Genomic DNA, 24232 nt, shown 5'->3' with positions numbered 1-24232 from the left:
GGGGGGGGGGGTGAATAGGCGATTTTTATGAATTCTTCACTGAGGAATTTCAGAGTGAGGAAATTCCTAAGCGAAGAACTACTTGCAGCGGAATAAGTACTCAAATGCAGACATGACATAACATAAGTATGTACATCATGATAAATAGAAAACAAGCACAAAGTAGAGAAAGCGTTAGCGCAGGATAAAGCAGAATGAAGACAAACAGACTGATGATATTGGACTGAGGAAAGTGAGAATGTCTTCAGTCAAAGTCTTCAAACATATATGAACAAGCACACAACACAGTAATGAGGAAATGAAAGGGTTGAGGAGATAGAACCAATTAGCTCGGTGAATACAATGATTTGGTAGACCAATTCCAACTGCTATGACAGTCGTATGTCTGGTTGGAGCAGCTAGGTATTCAAACCTGAGGACACACATTCCTCACCGTATTCTCCTTGAACTAAGGTCACACAGACCTCGTCTAATCACTCGTAGCAAGTCTTCAGACGACTTCCAAACCTTCACAGACTTGGTCACTCGGCGATCCACAATTTCCTCTTGGATGCTCTAGACCATGACGCCTAACCGTCTGGAGGATACACATTCCTCAAAGGTAATAGGCGTCGGTTCCACACAGGAACAATCTCTTCAGTGATGCTCAATAACTTTGGGTTTGTAGGTGTTTGGTTTGGGGTTTTGGGTTTTTTCCTCTCTTGATGATTTTCGCTCAAAGTCCTCGGAGGATGGGATGCTCTCAATGACAAGTGTCAGTTTCTCGCGGAGCAGCCAACTAGCTAGTGCTTGTAGGGGGCGGCTATTTATAGCCTAGGGAGCAGCCCGACATGATAAGACATAAATGCCCTTCAATGATATGACCGTTAGGTGAGTAGATATTTTGGGACAGCTGGCGCATAGCATAGCAATGATCGGAAATTTGAGGTTCACATTCCTCAGGGCTATCATGTTCCTCACTCGTAGGCAATCCGCACTGGTGAATTCCTAACTCCTTAGTCAGGACAAATTCCTTACAGACCAGAAGAACTACGTCTCTGTCACTAAAGAAATTGATTGAACTGTATGAGATTTCCAATGGCTTCACTTGAAGGGATTGGTAGGTGTAGGATTTTGAGCTGAGCATCACCTGGAAACCTTTCTTTAGTTTTACGTCGACCCCCTTTAACAGTACGGTGTTTCCTATAACTCAATAAAGAGAAAATGAAACCACAAAAACAAAAGTCTTCACGCTTCATGTTTCTTACATGAATATCAAGTGTTCACGGTCACACCAATTTCTTCACTTTCAAAGTCTTCAAAAAGTCTTCAGAAATCCAAGGTCTTTAGTTGAAGACATTCATTTTTAGGGGTCAACTTTCTTTGTAAATATCAAACTCGTCATAGACTTATAGTCATGTGTACACTCACAAACGCATTAGTCCCTTAACTATAAGTCTTCAATACACCAAAATCACTAGGGGGCAATAGATGCACTTATAGTCTCCCCCTTTTGGTGATTGATGACAATATAGGTTAAGTATTCAATGAGGATAAACATTTGAAGTGTAAATACTGATATTGAGGAATTTTATTGCAAGATATAGAAGAACTCCCCCTGAAGATGTGCATAGTGAGGAATTTGCTTTTGAAGCAATGCACATTTGAAGAGTAGAATCATGGAAATCCCCCCTATATCTTGTAATTCATACACGCATTCAACGTATGATATGAAGAATTTGAAATGCATGATGAAATATGGTGGCTGATGTAATTTAGCATGCGTACATTATCATACATGAGGAAATAGCATGCAGAAGAACATAGCAAGAGTATCAGACCACCATCAGATTTAAGTTTACAAGTCGATCCAATAAGTCTTCAGAAGAACAAGAGTTGTAACTTAGCAAAAAAAACGCCCATATAGATAGAACCGCTTGAAGACTAACTCAAAATTTCTCCCCCTTTGTCATCGAATGACCAAAAGGGAGGAAAAGTGAGGACTAACACCCCTGAAGAATATCATCACTGAGTCAATGGAGGAGCGCCAGCATTGTTGAGGTCGGTTGTTGAAGTAGGGCCTGCCGCAGTGTCGTCCAAATCTTCATGCTCATTCGTCTCACGCGATGAAGAATAAGAGTTGGCCACCAAGTGAGGAACTTTGACCTTCTTGAATTTCTCCGATGGTAGCTGAGACCAGTCAAAGTCCTGCTTGAAGCCCATCTTGTTGAGATCATCTTCACCATAGAGATGAGACAGAACAGCCGAGGTGCGATCAAATACTTCATGGAGGTAGTAATGGTTCTTCTTCTCTGAATTCTGAGTGATGGTCATGTTCTAAAGAATTGAACCAAACTGACGCTTGACCCATTTGTGGTTGCGATCGACCTTCTGGTGAAGACTATGGAGAAGCTCACGATCAGTCAATACCCTTGGAGCTGTGGCTTGAGGATGTTGCTTTGAAGAATTGGCGGCAGATTCACGAGTGGCAGAGTCATCATTGGTGGAGTAAGATGCAGCTTTGCGGAACTGACCATCCAATGGACGAATGCCTTCATCAATAATAGCAGGTGCCTTGCCCTTCTCATCAGATGAGGAAATAGGTCGCTTGAAGACTTCAATTGGGGGCAAATAGCTGACGTGATTTTGCAAATCAGCCTTGTAATTGATTGAAGACCTTGATCCGAGGAATCTCATAATCCAAGGAGCGTAAGGCTTCAACTCAAAAGACGATAATGCAACATTTTCCGGAGTCCTCATGAAGAAATCATGGTAGTTGATTGGAACTCCATGGATGATATTGAAAAGTAGATTCTTCATGATGCCAACGACCTCTTCTTCACTCGAGGCGTGGCCTTTGATTGGACTCAACGTCTTGGTCAGAATGCGATAGACAGTCCGTGGCACATACAACAATTCCTTCACGAGGAATTTGGTCCTTGGGGCTTGACCAGGTTTCATCGGTTTCATCAGCACTTGCATGTAGTGATCTGAAAGCTCAGGTTCATGATATACTAGCTGCGCACCTTCAAGGGGAGGACTGACAGGCAAGCCATGAAGCAATTCAGAGGCTAGTGCTTTGAAGTGAGTGTTATTGGTCATCCAGTTCAACACCCAAGAAGTCACATCATCAGCATTTCCTGTGATGTGCAGCGTCGCGTAGAACTGAAGAATTAGTTCTTCATTCCGGTCTAAGATGTCGGTGCAGAAGTTGAGCAGCCCAACTTCATGAAGAACACTGAGGACTGGTGTGAAGCAAGGCAGTGATTCCATGTCCACATGAGGAATATGTGCATGATTAAATACTTTGTCCTTATCAAAAAGTAGTGAAGAATAGAAGTTGGCTTGGCTTGCAGTCCAGAAATGCTTCCTTCGTAGACGAGCAGTGTCATATGAATTGTAATCTATGAAGAATACATGCTCATGAAAGAAGTCATCAACCTTGAATTTTTGCTTCTTGGAGAAGAGATTCTTCGGCTTGGGTTGAGGAGTGCCAGTCAAGGTCATCACAGCCTCAGGAATCACATTCTCCAGAACCACAGGCTGAGAAATTTTAGTTTCTGCTTCAGTAGCAGCCCGGGTCTTCAATTCTTCATCAACATTAACATCAGCACTAGTGGCTAGAATTTCTTCATGAATGGAAGGAGTGGAGTGATGATATGTAGAACCCATTTGAACTTCAGTGTGCACTGGGGACTGAGGGATTTGTTGCAGTGGCATGAAGAGCGGAGAGTTGGGGTGCTGACTATCCCAATAATCATCATTCAACACTGGAGTGGAGCACCCAGTGTCCACATCTTCATCTTCTTCATTCAATTATTCAATGCCTGCCTCTTCAGCTGTGAACTGAGGCATAGGCAATGAAATGACTGGGGTTGAAGGGATATTATCCGCTTCAATTTCTTCATCCAACTGCTCTGAAGAAGCAGCAGAAGGAACATCTTCAACAGATCCGCTTGGGATCTTATAATCCTCACCAAAGGGAACGAGTTCCTTTGATGGCATGCTTGAAACTGGAATATCATCAATTGGATTCTGAAAAGAGCTTGTCAATTTCTTCATCTTCTTCGGTGATGAAGAATCTGATGGAGCAGATGCTTTCCTTTTCTTTACTGCTGCCCGCTCCGCAGCCTTGGTTTTCTTCACTTCTGATGCAGAAGGAAGAACTGGATTTGGTGTTGGTGCAGGAGGAGCAGAGGAAATTGGTTCAGTAACCTCATGTGCAACTGATGCAGTTGTCCTGGCATTTTCAATTTATTTAGGCACAACGGTTGAAGCTTGAGCTGGCCTAGCTTGTTCTTCAGGCGCAACACTAGTGGTTGCCCTGGTAGTTTCATCAGAGGCTGGAATGGAGTCATCAGCCCTGGTACTAGCAGCTTCATCAGCAACTCGATTTTCATCAGCGGTGCTGGCATGTTCTTCAGTCGGCTGAGCAGAAGCGTCAGCCTAAGGAATTTCAATGTGCATTTGAGTAGCAACATTGGAGGTGAATGTCTTTGCCAATTTCACAAATCTGACTTTGGCTCCCTTCCAATCTGCATGGTAGGCATAAAATTCATCACTGAGGTTTTTGATTTTAGATTGAACAACCACAAGTTCATCAGTTGTCATTTTGATAATGTTCTTCTTCAGAAATCGCTCTTTCTTGTATTGCGCTTTCTTCAATTTCTTGGCCTTTTCAAATTTCCATTTTCCCTCGCCTATGAAGGCGGTCAGCATGTGACTTTGTCCAGGAGTGAGGTTGAAGTCAGGCATAGGAGTGTTGGGATCCTTGTGCCAGAGGTCAATGAAATCGAGGATCAACTTTGGATCCAAAAGCAGAGGCACATCTGTGCCTTTGACTCTAGCAGCACTTTGTTGTCTGTCTCTGATGATTTTGGCGAGTTCTTCATCATCAGCTTCGTCATCAGTGGACGGTACTTGGAAGGCGACCTGCTTCTTTTGAGGACTTGGTCTAGTGCCTCGTCCAGCAGTGGCCTTGGTCTTCAGCAATGTGGGGCCTGTTGAGGAATGCGAAGGAGCTGAAGAACTTGCAGAGGCTCCTAAGGAAATTGATTTGCCTGTGGTCCTTTGACACGAGGCGATATGCACAGGTGCTGAGGACTTTACCGGAGGAGCTGAGGGTTTTGAAGCTTGAGGAACTGGGGCAGCTTGAGGAATTGGCCGTGAGGGCTTTGCAGAACTGGGCCATGAGGGCATAGCTGAGGAGCTTGGCCGTGAGGGCACTGAAGAAGAAGCACTGGGCTTATGTGCGGGCTTCTTAGGCATATCCTTCTTGGGCTTGCCAGCAGAGGCCTCAGTAGTGGCACCAGCAATATATTCATTGAATTTCTCCACTGCCTCTTTTGCCATTTTGGCCAGTTTAGCTTGACGCTTGGCCCATTCAGCGGAAAATTCATCACCTCGTCTAATGCTAGAGGGATCAGCAACTTGGCCTGGTGCCAATGGAGGTCTTGGGCATGGAGGGTGTACAGCGAGTTTCTTCATGTACTTGGGAGTGACATAGCAATATTCCCTCCATTCTCTGGCCCATCTTCTTTCAATCTTCTGAATGCGCACCTTTCGCTCATTCTTCATTTCCTTTCCATGAATTGCCTCATCTGGAGTGCAATACCCTGCATAAGTGCCATTAGGGATTTCAAAGGCAGTGTTGACTTCCAATTTTTGCCTCCCTTCTGAGGTTTCTTGCCATCTGCCATTTTCTTCAGCTGAGGATTTTGAACCATTGAGTTCTCTAAAGAGGTATGCAGTCTTTCTTCGAGGAACGCTGCAAATGAGTTAAGTTGATGAGAACCTAGTTATTCAGCAGCGGGCATGAGTACCTATGAATAGAGTATAGGTGCGAAGAATTTGGAGAGGTCATATGCGTTCTCAGAAGTTTTTGCAAATAAGAACAAGTTTGAGGAATTTGACCAGATGTGTCTTGAGGAATTTCACTAAGCATTCTTTGACTTAGGTTCCAGAGTTATATAGATTGGGAATCCACACAATTGAGGAATCTTGAAGAAAAATGTTGCGTAGGGAAACAAATCAAGAACATATGTTTGTATGAGGTGTTTAGAGTGTGAAGATTGAAGAATAAACACCTTTTGAAGATTATGAAGAAATCACTGGAAGCAATAAGGGCAGTAAAAGTGAGTTTTAATTACCCTTGACGAAGAACATGATGAACTGGGAATAAAGATTGGAAGCTCGTCGGTTCAGATCTTCCACGCCCTAACTTGGCTGAGGAAGACAACTACGGTGGCGGCCGAGTGAAGAAATCCGCGGCCGGCGCGAGTACGATGGCGACGAGGTCGAGGCAGCGAAGCTCTTCCTCACCGGTGATGATGGAAGTAGCAGCGGCGCTAGGTTTTGAGAGCTTGAGCGAGGGAGTGAGGTCGAGCGGAGTAAAAACAGACTGAGGAAGGGAAGGGGGTATTTATAGGCACAGTGAAAAACTGCTCGCCCGAGGAAAACGGACAAACGTGCCCCTGACCTTTCTCATCCTTGTGACATGTGTCACCCATGTACAGAGAGGTGGAGATCGTGAGTGATCATGGGTGAATAGATACGTATTATCATGGGATGTGGAACGGTTTAGGCGGCAACAACCGAAAATTCAGATTAGAATATTTTAAGGTTTCGTTCGTAGAATCTTCAGCTGACAAGGATACAATGAAGATTTTGAAAAGGTTTCAAATAGAACGCACATGAAGAATCTGTGAACAGACTGGGTTGAGTATAGCATAGAGGGGGAAGGGTCCGATCACATTCAGTTAGCAGAAAGATCAACTTGAAGAAATAGCTATAAGTGAATGCTGTAGAGGACATAAACTCATATAAATATATATAGCCAATGAAGAAAAATGACAGAGAGAGTGAATACATTGCAAAGTTGAAGAAATCAACTGAGGAATTTCAAGAATGAAGAAAAACTCAAATTGAAGATTTTCAACTTTTGTTGGTGGCATGACCCACCGTATAAGAATGCTGATTTCAGATGCCGCGTACAATTGCCGTAGGGCTCTGAGAATCAAATTCTTCATAAATTTCTTCACACTTAGAGGGTTAGTCTTCATTGATTGAAGAAAAACGTTACTTCGTGTGTTGCACATCTAAGTCATCAATTTGCATAAGTGTTAGGATGTGTGTCCTTTTCAAAGGACATTCGAAGATTCTAAGATATTTAACTCACACCGCAACTTGCTAAATCTCTTCTCATCCAAGGGCTTTGTGAAGATAACGGCTAGTTGTTCTTCAGTCTTCACGTGCTTGATGGAGATGTCACCCTTCAACACATGATCACGAAGAAAATGATGAAGGATCTGAATGTGCTTTGTCTTCGAGTGCTGAACTGGGTTATGAGCAATCTTGATAGCACTCTCATTGTCACAATAGAGTGGCACATTCTTCACATTGATGCCATAGTCCTTGAGAGTTTGCTTCATGCATAACAATTGAGCACAACACGAACCAGCGGCAATGTACTCAGCTTCAGTAGTAGAAAGTGATACGCAGTTTTGTTTCTTCGAAGACCAACAGACCAAGGATCGTCCAGGGAAATGGCATGTGCCTGATGTTCACTTGCAGTCCACACGATCACCAGCATAGTCAGAATCTAAATATCCAATGAGATCAAAAGCTGAGCCCTTGGGATACCATAATCCAAGTGTTGGAGTGTGAGCTAGATATTGAAGAATATGCTTCACAGCCTTATCGTGTGATTCCTTTGGTGTAGCTTGAAAACGGGCACACATGCAAACACTAAGTATAATATCTGGCCTAGATGCACATAAATATAATAAGGAGCCAATCATGGAGTGGTATACCTTTTGATCGAAGTCAATACCATTTTCATCAGTGCATAGATAGCCATTTGTGGGCACAGGGATTTTGACGCCTTTGCAATCTTGCATGCTGAATTTCCTCAACACATCCTTGAGGTATTTCTCATGAGATATGAAGATGCCATTTCGTTCTTGACGAATCTGAAGATCTAAGAAGAATTTCAATTCTCCCATCATAGACATTTGATATTCTTCACTTATCATATAGGCAAATTCATCACTGTAACGTTGGTCAGTACAGCCAGAAATGATATCATCAACATATATTTGACACACAAATAATTCATCGACATAAGCTTTGGTGAAAAGAGTTGGGTCAAGTGAACCGGGTTTGAAGCCTTTCTTCATGAGGAATTCCCTCAAAGTGTCATACCAGGCCCCGAGGGGCCTGCTTGGGGCCATAGAGGGCCTTATTGAGTTTGAAGACTTTGTTAGGATGCTTTGGATCCTCAAAACCTAGGGGTTGAGCAACATATACTTCTTCATCAAGCTTACCATTGAGGAATGCACTTTTCACATCCATTTGATATAAGATGATATTATGATTGTTAGCATAAGCAAGTAATATGCGAATAGCCTCAAGTCTAGCAACAGGTGCAAAAGTTTCATCGAAATCAATTCCTTCAACCTCTGTGTAGCCTTGAGCTACAAGTCGTGCCTTATTCCTCACCACAAGGACATTTTCATCTTGCTTCTTACAGTAGATCCATTTTGTGCCGATGATATTGTGCTTGCGAGGGTCTGGTCGCTTGACAAGGTCCCACACATTGTTGAGCTCGAACTGATGTAATTCCTCTTGCATCGCTTGAATCCACTCAGGCTCCAGAAATGCTTCATCTACCTTAGTGGGCTCTGTGATAGAGACGAAAGCAAAGTGCCCAGAAAAGTTAGACAAATGTGAAGCTTTTGAGCGTGTGAGAGGACCTAGTGCTTTGATGTTGTTGATGATTCTCGCAATCTGCACTTCATTAGCAATGCGAGGATGAGCTGGTTGACGATGAGGAATTTGCTCAGCATTTTCTTCAGAGCCATTTTCTTTAGGTGCACCAGCATGCTGTTCTTCACATTCTGGAATGACTTATTCAGCAGATTCTTCGGTAGGAACGACATCCTCAGTAGCCTTGAACTTAATGGACTCCTCAGGTGGTATTTCATCTAGCATAGGAGGTAGGTGCTCTCTTTGTGAGCCATTAGTCTCATCGAACCGCACATCTACATTTTCAACAACCTTGTGGTGATAGGTGTTGAAGATTCTGTAGGTGTGAGAGTCCTTACCATAACCAAGCTTGAAACCTTCATGTGCTTTCGGTGCTTATTTAGAATTGTGATGCGGATCTCTAATCCAACATTTAGCACCGAAGACTTTGAAATAACTCACATTGGGTTTCTTGTCCGTGAGGAGTTCATATGAGGTCTTTCTGAAGAATTTTTGAAGATATACCCTGTTGATGATGTGGCACGCAGTATCAATTGCATCATGCCAGAAGCGAGAAGGCGTCTTGTACTCATCAAGCATAGTGCGAGCCATCTCAACAAGAGTCTTGTTCTTGCGCTCCACGACGCCATTCTGCTGAGGAGTATAAGGAGCAGATAACTCATGAGTAATACCAAGTTCATCAAGATAATCATCAAGACCAGTGTTCTTGAACTCCATTCCATTGCCACTTCTGATGTTCTTGATATTCACACCAAAGTTGGTTGAAGCCCTCGAGGAAAATCGTTTGAAGAGTTCGTGCACATCAGTTTTGTAAGTGATGATATGCACCCATGTATAACGAGAATAATCATCAACAATGACAAAGCAATATAGAGATGCAGCATTGGTAAATGTGGCATAATGAGTAGGTCCAAAGAGATCCATGTGAAGCAATTCAAATGGACGAGTTTTAGTCATGATGGTCTTTGAAGGATGCTTGGCCTTGGTCATCTATCCGGCTTCACAAGCTCCACACAAATGGTCCTTGAGTAATTTGACACCCTCGATGCCGATGACATGCTTCTTCTTTGCGAGCGTGTGCAAGTTCCTCATGCCAGCATGACCAAGTCATTGATGCCATAGCCAGCCTTCTGAAGCTTTTGCAAGTTGACATATAGCAGGTTGTGGTCCTGTAGACAAATCAACAATATACAAATCTCCTCTCCTAAAGCCTTGGAAGACTATGGAATTGTTAGCTTCCATGATCAATACACAACGATACTTGCCAAAGACAAGAACCATATCAAGATCACAAAGCATTGAGACATACATGAGGTTGAACCCTAAGGACTCGACAAGCATGACTTTGTCCATGTGTCGATCCTTTGAGATTGCAACCTTACCTAGACCCAATACCTTGCTTTTGCCTTTGTCAGCGTAGGTGATATGCTTCAGATGCGATGGAGATAAAGCAGTGTCCATCAATAAGCTCCTATCACCAGTCATGTGATTTGTACATCCACCATCGAGGACCCACTCAGTGGCTTTGGGTTGATCATCCTGCAGATGGATTGGTGCATCTTACGATCTCATATACTTCATCAGTGAAGAATACGACATCAGTTTTATCGGATCAATTTCATCAAGCGATAGAACAGGTAAAGTAGTATGAGGACGTGAGAAATGAAAATTCATTTCTTCATGATTAGCTTGCGTCCTTTCAAGCATATTCAGGTCTCCAACAAATTCTTTAGACATTTAGCTTCGTCTGGAGACCTGACCCTGCATAAGAAGTTAGTTCTTTTTCTTCACCACCCACATCTGGAGGGGTGGCAAAGAGTTCATCATTCTGCGAGCTCCATAAGAGAAAGGTGGCATAGATGCCAATCCACTTTGTTTCACATAAGAGGGGTTAGGGTAAGCATATGAGTAAGCAGAGGAATTCTTCAAGGATTTATGAACATAATGATTTGAAAAATAATGCACATATCCATAACCCCTAGCCTTTCCCTACGAACCAGAGGTGTTAGCACGATGATGTTCATATGAGGACTTTGATTCATATGAGGAATGTGGTCCATATGAGGACTTTGGTCCATATGAAGAATTTGATCTGGGGTTCCTATTCTTCACAGGTGGTGTCATGATGACATTCACCTGAAGATTTTGAAGGCACCTTTTGGGAACCTAGATTTTCTTCATAGGAGGACCGTTCCTGCAGTTAGTGCTAACATATCTAGCAAATACTTCACCATTCTAATTTTTGAACAGTTTATAATTGGAGTCAAATGACTCATCAGAAGAATATGAAGATTCACATGTAAAACCAGATAAAGTAGATGGATCCACTGAAGGTCCCTTTGCAGCAACCCATGAGGTTTTGGGATACTGTTCAGGCTTCTAATAGGTCCCATCAGCATTGAGTTTCCTCTCAAAGGCAATGCCCTCTTTTCTAGTGTTCCCATTGAGGATCTGCTTCTTAAGCACATCAAAAAGAGCCCGATGCCCTTTGAGGCTTTTGTACATGCCTGTCACATACAATTCCTTCAGCCCTGCATGGTCAGTGATACTAGCAACATCCTCAGATGAGAAATTTGTGACATCATAGTCAGGTGAAGAATTTGCAGCAATAGAAGCATTTGAACTTTTAGGTGAAGAATTAGCAGATTCACGTCCAATGCACTTCAAACATGGAGGAATAAATTCTTCCTGAGTAGCATGATTTGTTGAGCAACTAATGAATCACGCTCCTTATAAAGATCTTCATAAATCACTCTTAACTTCTCAAGATATTGCTTTCTTTGAAGAAATTCATAAGAAAGCTTCTCATGATTAGATAAGAGAGTGTTATGATGACTCTGAAGATTATCAAACTTAGTCTGAAGTCTCTGAAGACTTTCAGCCAAAGCTTTCGACAGATCCATTTCTTCACCCAACATATCATAGCTCTTATCCAGCACGTTTTGAACTTTTTCCACAACTCTTTGTTGTTTAGTGGCAAGGGAAGCAAGTTTGGTATAGCTGGGTCCAAATTCATCACCAGATTCATCATCACTAGACTCAGATAGATAGCATTCAGTTACCTCGGCACCTTTTGCCATAAGGCATGGTGAAGAGGATTATGATTCCGGATTGAAGGTCATAGCCTTTCGCGATTCCATGAATTCCCCAAACCAAGGATCATGATGAGTTCGATGACCTTCATAGACCTCAGATAGATAGTCCTAGATGAGCTTCGCATGGCGGAGATGCATAACATTCCTGAACTGATTTTGCGACAAGCCAGAGCAGATGATGTCTTTCGCCATGAGGTTGAGTAGAGCGTACTTGCGAATATCATCAGCTTCTGCCATCTTGCGTAGGTCAGTAAGACCAATCTCAGTGACAGTCCAAAGTTCGTTGTTCATCGCCATGAGGCACTTCTTCATCATGGCCTTCCACTTGGGATAATCATGACCGTCAAAGATGGGGCATGTCACTGTCTTCATTCCTGCGGTCGACATAACTAAAACTCCAGGCGGTTAAACCAAAATCACATAGAACAAGGGAGTACCTTGCTCTGATACCAATTGAAAGTGCGTTAAGTCGACTAGAGGGGGGTGGGGTGAATAGGTGATTTTTATGAATTGATCACTGAGGAATTTCAGGGTGAGGAAATTCCTAAGCGAAGAACTACTTGCAGCGGAATAAGTACTCAGATGCAGACATGACATAACATAAGTATGGACATCATGATGAATAGAAAACAAGCACATAGTACAGAAAGCGTTAGCATAGGATAAAGCAGAATGAAGACAAACAGACTGAAGAAATTGGACTGAGGAAAGTGAGAATGTCTTCAGTCAAAGTTTTCAAACAGATATGAACAAGCACAAAACAAAGTAATGAGGAAATGAAAGGGTTGAGGAGATAGAACCAGTTAGCTTGGTGAAGACAATGATTTGGTAGACCAGTTCCAACTGCTGTGACAGTCGTACGTCTGGTTGGAGCGGCTAGGTATTCAAACCTGAGGACACACAGTCCTCACCTTATTCTCCTTGAACTAAGGCCACACAGACCTCGTCCAATCACTTGTGATAAGTCTTCAGGTGACTTCCAAACCTTCACAGACTCGATCACTCGGCGATCCACAATTTCCTCTTGGATTCTCTAGACCATGACACGTAACCGTCTGGAGGATGCACAGTCCTCAAAGGTAACAAGCGTCGGTTCCACACAAGAACAATCTCTTCAGTGATGCTCAATCACTTTGGGTTTGTAGGTGTTTGGTTTGGAGTTTTGGGTTTTTCCCTCTCTTGATGATTTTCGCTCAAAGTACTTGGAGGATGGGATGCTCTCAATGACAAGTGTTAGTTTCTCGCGGAGCAGCCAACCAGCTAGTGGTTGTAGGGGCGGCTATTTATAGCCTAGGGAGCAACCCAACATGATAAGACATAAATGCCCTTCAATGTTATGACCATTAGGTGAGTAGATATTTTGGGACAGCTGGCGCATAGCACAGCAACGGTCGGAAATTTGAGGTTCAAATTCCTCAGGGCTATTATGTTCCTCACTCGTAGGCAATCCGCACTGGCGAATTCCTAACTCCTCAGTCAGGACAAATTCCTCACAGACCAGAAGAACTACGTCCCTGTCACTGAAGAAATTGACTGAACTGTATGAGATTTCCAATGACTTCACTCGAAGGGATTGGTAGGTGTAGGATTTTGAGTCGAGCATCACCTGGAAACCTTTCCTTAGTTTTACCTCGACCCCCTTTAACTGTACGGTGTTTCCTGTGACTCAAGAAAGAGAAAATGAAACTACGAAAACAAAAGTCTTTTCGATTCATGTTCCTCGCATGAATATCATGTCTTCATGGTCACACCAATTTCTTCACTTTCAAAGTCTTCAAAAAGTCTTCAGAAATCCAAGGTCTTCAGTTGAAGACATTCATTTTTAGGGGTCGACTTTCTCTATAAATATCAAACTCCTCATAGACTTATAGTCGTGTGTACACTCACGAACGCATTAGTACCTTAACCTATAAGTCTTCAATACACCAAAATCACTAAGGGGCACTAGATGCACTTACAGTTTTCTTCGCTTCTGTTGCTGAAGGAAGGATAGGACTTGGTGTTGGTGCAGGAGGAGCAGAGGAAATTGGTGTAGTTTCCTCAGGCGCAACTGATGAAGTTGCCCTGGCTTGTTCAGTGTCTTCACGCAGCAGCAGATGCTTCAGCTGGTCTGGCTTGTTCTTCAGGTGCAACACTAGTGGTTTCCCTGGCTGTTTCTTCAGTGGCTGGAATGTCTTCATCAGCCCTGGTGCTTTTAGTTTCTTCAGTAGCCTGATTTTCATCAATGGTGCTGGCATGTTCTTCAGTAGGCTGTGCAGATGCATCAGCCCGAGGAGATTCATGTTGCGTTGGGGCTGCAACATTGGAGGTGAATCCCTTCGCCATCTTGACGAATCTGACTTTGGCTCCCAGCAAATCTGCATGGTAGGCGTCAAATTCATCACCGAGTCCTTTGATCTCAGCTTGCATGGCAACAAGTTCATCAGACAATGTGCTTCTTCAGAAAATGCTCCTTCTTGTACTGAGCTTTCTTCAGCTGCCTGGCCTTCTCAAACTTCCATTTTCTTCGCCTATGAAGGCGGTCAGCAAGTGACTTTGGCCAGGGGTGAGCTTGAAGTCAGGCATAGGCGTGTTAGGGTCCTTGTGCCAGAGATCAATGAAGTCTAGGATCAGCTTGGGATCTAATAGAAGAGGCACATATGTGCCTTTGGCTCTAGCGGCCCTTTGCTGTCTATCTCTAATGATTTCTTCCAATGGTCCTTTGGCAAGAGGCAAGATGCACATGTGCTGAGGACTCAGCAGGAGCAGCTGAAGATTTTGCAGCTAGAGGAACTGGAGCAACTTGAGGAATTTGCTTTGAGGGCACAGAAGAGCTTGGCCGTGAGGGCATTGCTGAGGTACTTAGTGGTTTGCAAGCTGGCTTCTTAGGCATAGCTTTGTTGGGCTTGCAAGCAGAGGCCTCAACAGCGGCAATAGTAGAGTCTTTGTTGAATTTCCTCACTGCTTCCTTAGCCATTTTGGCCAGTTTTGCTTGCCACTTGGCCCATTCATCAGGATAGTCCTCACCGCGCTTGAGGCTAGTGGGATCAGCTTGTTGGCCAGGTGCCAGTGGAGGTCTTGGGCAAGGAGGGTGTACTGCAAATTTCTTCATATACTTAGGAGTGACATATATGTACTCCCTCCATTCCCGTGCCCATCTTCTTTCAATCCTCTCAATGCGCACCTTGCGCTCATTCTTCGTTTCCTTTCCATGAATTTCTTCATCAGGAGTGCAATATCCTACATAGATATCATCAGGGATTTCAAAGGCAGTGTTCACTTCCAGTTTCTTGCCTCCCTTATGAGGTTTCTTGCCATCTGCCATTTTCTTCAGTTGAGGATTTTGAACAATTGAGTTCTCTGAAGAGGTATGCAATCTGTCTTTGAGGAATGCTGCAAATGAGTTAAGTTGATGAGAACCTAGTGATTCAGCAGTGGACATGTGTACCTGTGAATAGAGTATAGGTGCAAAGAATTTGGAGAGGTCATATGCGTTCTCAGAAGTTTTTGCAAAATGAACAAGTTTGAGGAATTTGACCAGAGGTGTCCTGAGGAATTTCACTAAGCGTTCTTTGACTTAGGTTCCAGAGTTGTATAGATTAAAAAATCCACACAATTGAGGAATCTTGAAGAAAACCATAGCTTAGATAAATAGATCAAGAACTGATGCTTGTGCGAGGTGTTTAGAGTGTGGAATTTGAAGAATAAACACCTTTTTGAAGATTTTATGGAAATCATCAGAATCAACAAGGGTAGTAAAAGTAACTTTTAATTACCCTTGATGAAGAACATGATGAACTAGGAGTTGTAGATTGGAAGTTCGTGAGTCCAGATCTTCCACACCCTAACTTGGTGGCGGAAGACAGCTACGGCGGCGGCAGAGTGAAGATATCCGTGGCCGGCGCGAGTACGACAGCAACGAGGTCGAGGCAGTGAAGCTCTTCCTCACTGGCGATGAGGTCGAGCGGGGTAAATGCGGTCCGAGGAGGGAGAGGAGTATTTATAGCCGAGGTGAAAAACCGTTCGCCCGAGGAAAATGTGATGAGGATATCAATACCATTCTTACACCCACAGCCCCTGTTGCTATCCATACTAGACCAATTACTAGAGCTCGCACACGCCAATTGAATCATTAGGTACTTTTGTTTCTTGGTAGCGATTCTAATGTTCATGAGAATATGATGCTGCCTAAATTGGATACATTTGTTTTGCTTACAAATGAAGGGTCTTGCTTGGACAAGAAAGATGAACCTTTGAGCAAGTTCAAGCATGGAGATGATGGCATGCGCAAGGGGAACAAGAACGGAGTTACAAGTGATGACTCCAAGACTTTGAAGCCACCATAATGAGTGCATGAAGCCTTGGACGAAACATGCAAGATGCCACTTCATAAATTTCGTCCAGAGGCTATTCTAGGTGATGCGTCACCTTATTTTAGGGCCAGGCCCACGTAATTTTGAAATACTTGATTATAGGCAGTTTTTAGAGTCCGTATGTGTGGGGAAACAAGAGTTAGGGTTGGTTTCGGACCCCTCCTCCAAGGGCCACGAGATTCCCCCTCTCTCCTCCATATATATACAGCCCTTAGGGCATCGTTTAGACTTTGGGTTTTGTTTAGATTAAAGTTCGCTATAGCTGCAACTTTGTGTACTTCATTTGTGTTCAATGACCAGACAAATGCGTCACAGAACCTCACCTTTGATCAATAAAGCTTTCCTCTTATATTCGCAATATCCAAATTGCAATCTTAGTTTCTTGCTTGTTCTTTGTTTGCCTGCAGGAAACAGGCCTTTGTGGTCAGGTTGACCGTGCTCCGGCGTGGTCAATAACCTCTGGGAGTTGGTTTAGCGATTGCTAAGGCGCGACGTCCTCGCACGTTTGTAGTCAGATTGTCCAAGTCGACTTCCTCCAAAACGATAGCCACCATCTCATCGAAAGACGGGACACCTTTGCTTCTATCAAGTGGTATCGGATTTCCAGGTTGCTCGGTGAGATTTTACAGTTTTTCATAGTTTAGATCGAGTCTGTCCTTCATACCTATAGCCTGCGAAAAAGCCAAATTTTTTAGGGTTAGTCAATCATATCCGAACCAGTCTGAGCCTTTGCGTAGTCTTTTCAGCATTTTGCTTTATTGAATTTGCGGTTGCATCGTCGTGTCTAGTTGCTGGTCTTAGAGTCTAGTCTTTTAGAGTTTTGAGTTCTGGTCAAAAGTTATCACGCCGCCGCCGCACCATCATCATCGCCCCTGCCATCTACCACCACCGCTTATCCGCCACCAATTCGTCTCCATATACCACCACCAATCCGTATCCATATACCACCACCAATCCGTATCCATATACCACCACCGCTGCCATATCCTACCACCATATATCCACGACCAATCCGAGTTCCTTTCATATTAGGTTTGTTTTCGAGATCCGTCTAATTTCCGATTCATGTTTCCTTGCCTGAGTAGATTTTGGAAAAAAAAATCTCGAGACCCCCGGGCAGTTATTAGGCCAAATTTTTCGTAGGCAAAAATATTTTTTCCCTATCCCATTTTTAGGCTTTTCCGAGTCTTTTGAGCCACGTGCCATCATAGTGATTTTTTGTCGCACTTTTTCATCGTCGCTGCCCTAATTTTCGTAAAAAAAGTCAAAAAAAATAATTTCATGCCCATCCTGTCAGTTTAACCTGGGAAGAGTTTTGAGACACTCGCCATTATAGTGATTTTTCGCAAAAAAAGAGGAGCGCCAAAAAAACAGAGCAATTTTTTTTCCAGAGTGTGCTTTTCCCTTGTTTACGTGCAGCACCGTGATTTTGTTAGTGTTCCAGGCTCACGTCTCTAGCACGGTCTAGCCTAGGACCAGCACAGTACCGTCGTTGAGCATTTATTCAACTTTGCATCTCTGAATTGATTGTTGCTAATATTTTTGCTACCATATTATAAGCCTTCCTAGCTCCACATAAATCTACATCGTGCGTTCGACTCTCCCTGGTAATCGCTCTATCCGAGCTTTGAGAGTTTTGACTACATCGGTTGTCGATCACCGCCTGCTGCTGGGTAAGAACTGGTAAGAATTTGAGATTTGCTTGACGGATTTGTGACACCCACCACCACCACTTGTTAGTAGTTTGTAGGATCATATTCTTGTGTGTTTCTATTGCTGCTAACCATGGCAGGATCACAAGCCGACAAGATTGACTGGGAGAACTTGGTGAACAAGGAGCTTCATGATAAGTTTCAACAAATGATGAGTGAACAGGTGCAAGATGTTCTAAACAGATTTGAAGAGGCCATGGAGAAGATAGATGGCATGGAGAAGACGTTCGAAACAAAGCTCGATAACAAGTTTACTGAATTGTTTTCGCATTTTCCACCACCACCGCCGGCTGCACCTGTCGCAATTCTACAACAACAACAACAACAACAACGTTGCCTTCAAATCAAGTGGGACGAGCACAACGCGTAACAACGTCGCCTTCCAAATCAAGTGGGACGAGCACAACGCATTCCCATTGACCCTGGGAAAAATTCTGGTGCCGCTGTTGATGCTTCTGTAGCTCCTGCTGCTACTGCAGAGGTGGAGGACCATTACGAGGATGAGGTTGATCAAAATCAGAACTACGTGCAACCACCAGCACCACCACCACGAGGTCGTCCTCAGGTATACTATCGAACGGTAGGGCTGCACCACCATGTGAGGTACGAGATCATGACCTTTTTCCTAAACCGAAATTGAATATTCCACCATTTGAGGGTAGATATGTTCCTGATATATATCTTACTTGGGAGTTAGAAACTGAACAACGTTTTACATGTTTACAATATCCTGAGGAGAGACGTGTTCCTGCTGCTGTTTGTGCTTTCACTAGTTTTGCATGTGTTTGGTGGTTTGAACATTGTAGATTATATCCTATTCCAGCTACTTGGGCTGCTTTGAAAACTACTATGCATACTCGTTGGGTTCCACCATATTATCAACGTGAATTACTTCAAAAATTGCAGCGCTTAAGACAAGGAAAAAATTCTGTAGAAGAATATTATCAGGAATTACAAACTGGCATGATTAGATGTGGTATTGTTGAGGAGAATGAAGCTATGCTTGCACATTTTATGGGTGGATTAAATAGAGAGATTTAGACCATTCTAGAGTATAAGGAGTATAATAATATCACTCATTTATTCCATCTTGCTTGTAAAGCTGAACGTTAAGTGCAGGATCGACAGGCATTGGCGCAGACTAACTTTTCTGCAGGTCAACCTTCATCATGGACACCATGTGCATCCTCTACTTCCACACATTCTACTGCATCGACACCTCCATCAGCTGTTACCTCCAGCCGTGATACAAGGAAGCAGGCACAACCACCATTATCTGCCAAGAGCACACCTATCGGGGCTGCACGGAGTTCTTCTTCTTCTATGGCATCAACAGGGCACACAAGTGATATTATTTGTCGTTGTTGTAAGGGAAGAGGACATTTGGCGAGAGAATGCAAATCTCATCGTGTGATGATTGCTACTGAGGATGGTGGGTATGAGTCCGGTAGTGACTATGATGAGGAGACTTTGGCTCTTATTACACGTGAAGAACACAGTGGAGATGATTCTGATCATGAGACGCAATACATGGCTTCTGAAGATGCTGACAGGTATGAATGTTTAGTTGCTCAACGTGTTTTGAGTGTGCAAGTCACACAAGCTGAGCAAAATCAGAGGCATGATTTGTCCCATACAAAGGGAGTTGTGAAGGAACGTTCTGTTCGCATCATCATAGATGGAGGGAGCTGCAACAACTTGGCTAGCATGGAGATGGTGGAGAAGCTATCTCTCACCACAAGACCACATCCACATCCTTGCTACATCCAATGGTTCAACAACATCGGCAAGGTTAAGGTAACACATACTGTTCGTGTGCATTTTAGTATCTCTACATATGCTGATTATGTTGATTGTGATGTGGTACCCATGCAAGTATGTTCCTTATTACTTGGTAGACCATGGCAATTTGATAAAAATTCTGTACACCATGGTAGAAATAATCAGTATACTCTTGTTCATAAGGATAGCCATATTACTTTGCTTCCTATGACTCCTGAATTCATTTTGAAAGATGACATTAATAGAGCTAATAAAGCAAAAGAGGAGAAAAATAAGAGTGAAAATCAGATCGTGGCAAAAGAATTTGAGCAACAAATGAAACCTAATAATAAACCATCTAGTGTTGCTTCTGAAATTAAATTGAAAAGTGCATGTTTACTTGCCACAAAATCTGATATTGATGAGCTAGATTTTAGCAAATCTGTTTGCTATGCTTTTGTGTGCAAAGAGGCATTATTTTCATTCGAGGACGTGCCTTCCTCTTTGCCCCTTGCCGTCAGTAACATTTTGCAGGAGTTCACTGACGTCTTCCCACAAGACGTGCCACTGGGATTACCACCTATTCGAGGGATTGAGCATCAAATTGACTTAATTCCCGGTGCATCGCTACCCAACCGTGCACCATACCATACCAATTCAGAGGAGACGAAGGAGATTATGCGTCAAGTATAGGAGCTGCTCGACAAAGGTTACATACGCGAATCTCTTAGTCCTTGTGTTGTTCCTATTATACTAGTGCCTAAAAAGGATGGTACGTCGCGTATGTGTGTTGATTGTAGAGGCATTAATAATATTACTTATCATTATCGTCATCCTATTCCTAGGCTAGATGATATGCTTGATGAATTGAGTGGCTCTACAATTTTCTCCAAAGTTGATTTGCGTAGTGGATACCATCAAATTCGTATGAAATTGGGAGATGAATGGAAAACAACATTTAAAACTAAGTTTGGTTTATATGAGTGGTTAGTCATGCCTTTTGGGTTAACTAATGCACCTAGTACTTTCATGAGACTAATGAACGAAGTTTTACGTGCTTTAATTGGACGATTTGTGGTAGTCTATTTTGATGATATACTGATTTATAGCAGATATTTGGAGGAACATTTGGAACATTTACGTGCTGTTTTTATTGCTCTACATGATGCACGTTTGTTTGGTAACCTTAGGAAGTGCACCTTCTTCACCGATCGAGTACCTTTTCTTAGCTATGTTGTTACTCCACAGGGAATTGAAGTTGATAAAGCCAAGATTGAAGCTATTGAGAGTCGGCCGCAGCCCAAAACGGTCACACAAGTGAGGAGTTTTCTTGGCCTCACTGGATTCTATAGGCGTTTTGTGAGAGATTTCAACACCATTCCTGCACCTCCCAATGAGCTTACAAAGAAGGACGTGCCTTTTGTTTGGGGTACCGCACAGGAAGAAGCCTTCATGATATTGAGCTTGAATGTGACGCTAGTGGAATTGGATTAGGAGGTGTGTTATTACAAGATGGCAAACCTGTTGCATACTTTTCTGAAAAATTGAGTGGGCGTAGTCTGAATTATTCTACTTATGATAAAGAATTATATGCTCTTGTTCAGACTTTAGAAACATGGCAACATTATTTATGGCCCAAAGAATTTGTTATACATTCTGATCATGGATCTTTGGAACATATTAGAAGTCAAGATCGTAGACATGCTAAATGAGTTGAATTCATTGAGACTTTCCCTTATGCCGTTAAACACAAGAAGGGTAAAGAAAATGTTATTGGTGATGCATTGTCTCGTCGCTATACTATGCTTTCACAACTTGACTTCAAAATATTTAGTTTGGAGACCATCAAAGATCAATATGTGTATGATGCTGATTTTAAAGATGTAATGCAGAATTGTAAAGAAGGAAGAACATGGAACAAGTTCGTCATTAATGATGGATTTGTGTTTCGTGCTAACAAGCTATGCATTCCAGCAAGCTCCGTTTGTCTTTTGTTGTTGCAGGAGGCGCATGGAGGAGGATTAATGGGACACTTTGGCGTGAAGAAGACGGAGGATATTCTTGCTACACATTTCTTTTTGCCAAAGATGAGACGTGATGTTGAGTGTTTTGTTGCTCGCTGCACTACATGTCAAAAAGCTAAGTCACGACTAAATCCTCATGGTTTATATATGCCTTTGCGTGTACCTAGTGTTCCTTGGGAGGATATATCTATGGACTTTGTTTTAGGTTTACCTTGAACAAAGAAGGGGAGGGATAGCATATTTGTTGTAGTGGATAGATTCTCTAAAATGGCACACTTTATACCATGTCATAAAAGCGATGATGCAATTAATGTTGCTGATTTGTTCTTTCATGAAATTATTCGCTTGCATGGAGTGCCAAATACTATTGTTTCTGATCGTGATACCAAATTTCTTAGCCACTTTTGGAGATGTTTATGGGCTAAGTTAGGGAGTAAACTGCTTTTTAGTACTACTTTCACCCCCAAACTGATGGACAAACTGAAGTAGTCAATAGAACGTTGTCCCTATGCTTAGGGCTGTTTTGAAGAATAATAAGAAAATGTGGGAAGAATTCTTGCCTCATATTGAATTTGCTTATAATCGTTCATTGCATTCTACTACTAAGATGTGCCCTTTTGAAATTGTGTATGGTTTCCTACCTCGTGCACCTATTGATTTGTTGCCTCTTCCATCTTCGGAGCAGGTTAATTTTGATGCTAAAGAACATGCTGAATTGATTTTAAAACTGCATGAGTTAACTAAGGAAAACATTGAGCCTATGAATGCTAAATATAAACTTGCTGGAGATAAGGGTAGAAAACATGTTGTTTTTGCACCTGGAGATCTTGTTTGGTTACATTTCCGTAAGGATAGATTTCCTAATTTGCGCAAATCAAAGCTAATGCCACGTGCTGATGGTCCTTTTAAGGTGTTAGGAAAATAAATGATAATGCATATAAACTTGAGCTACCTGTAGATTTTGGGTTAGTCCCACTTTCAAAATTGCAGATTTGAAGCTTTATTTGGGTGAGGAAGATGAGCTTTCGTCGAGGACGACTTCATTTCAAGAAGGGGAGGATGATGAGGACATCAATACCATTGTTACACCCACAACCCCTGCTGCTATCCATATTGGACCAATTACTAGAGCTCGTGCACGCCCATTGAATTATCAGGTACTTTCGTTTCTTGGTAACGATTCTAATGTTCATGAGAATATGATGCTGCCTAAATTGGATACATTTGTTTTGCTTACAAATGAAGGGCCTAGCTTGGACAAGAAAGATGAAACTTGGAGCAAGTTCAAGCATGGAGATGATGGCATGCGCAAGGGGAACAAGAACAGAGTTACAAGTGATGATCCCAGGACTTTGAAGCCACCATAATGAGTGCATGAAGCCTTGGATGAAATATACAAGATGCCACTTCATAAATTTCGTCCAGAGGCTATTCTAGGTGCTGTGTCACCTTATTTTTGGGCCAGGCCCATGTAATTTCAAAATACTTGATTATATGCAGTTTTTAGAGTCCGTATGTGTGGGGAAACAAGAGTTAGGGTTGGTTTCGGACCCCTCCTCTAAGGGCCACGAAATTCCCCCCTCTCTCCTCCATATATACAACCCTTAGGGCATCGTTTAGACTTTGGGTTTTGTTTAGATTAAAGTTCGCCATAGCTGCAACTTTGCGTACTTCGTTTGTGTTCAACGACTAGACAAAGGCGTCACAGAAGCCCACCTTTGATCAATAAAGCTTTCCTCTTATATTCGCAATATCTAGATTGGAATCTTAGTTTCTTGCTTGTTCTTCGTTTGCCTGCAGGAAACAGACCTTTGTGGTCAGGTTGATCGTGCTCCGGTGTGGTCATTAACCTCTCGGAGTTGGTTTAGCGATTGCTAAGGAGCGACGTCCTCGCACGTTCGTAGTCGGATCGTCAAAGTCGACTTCCTCCAAACGATAGCCATCATCTCATTGAAAGACGGGACACCTTTGCCTCTATCAAAATGGACGAATGTGCCCCTGACCCTTCTCATCCTAGCGACATGTGTCACCCATGTACAGAGCGGTGGTGATCGTGTGAGATCGTGAGTGAATAGATAAATCCTATCGTGGGATGTGGAACGATTTGAGCGGCAAAAGCGGAAAATTTGAGATATGGATTATTCTAAAGTTTCTTTCGCAAATTCTTCAGCTAACGAGGACACAGTGAAGATTTTGAACGGGTTTCAAATAGAACACACATGAAGAATTTAGGAACAGATTGGGTTGAGTTCAACATAGAGGGGGAAGGGCCCAATCACATTCACTTAGCAGAAAAATCAACTTGAAGAAATAGCAATAAGTGAATGCTGTAGAGGACTGAAAACTCAAATATATTTCTATTGTGTTTTTCATTGGCATAAGTGTTAGGATGTGTATCGTTTTCAAAGGACATTCGAATATTCTAAGATATTTAGCTCACACCGCAACTTGCTAAATCTCTTCTCATCCAAGGGCTTTGTGAATATATTGGCTAGCTGATCTTCAGTCTTTGTGTGCTCCATAGAGATGTCACCCTTCAACAC

Source organism: Triticum dicoccoides, chromosome 5A (genome assembly GCF_002162155.2).
Source record: "Triticum dicoccoides isolate Atlit2015 ecotype Zavitan chromosome 5A, WEW_v2.0, whole genome shotgun sequence".
Taxonomy (NCBI): domain Eukaryota; kingdom Viridiplantae; phylum Streptophyta; class Magnoliopsida; order Poales; family Poaceae; genus Triticum; species Triticum dicoccoides.
The sequence above is the reverse complement of the archived record's forward strand: the minus strand, read 5'-3'. Positions refer to the sequence as shown.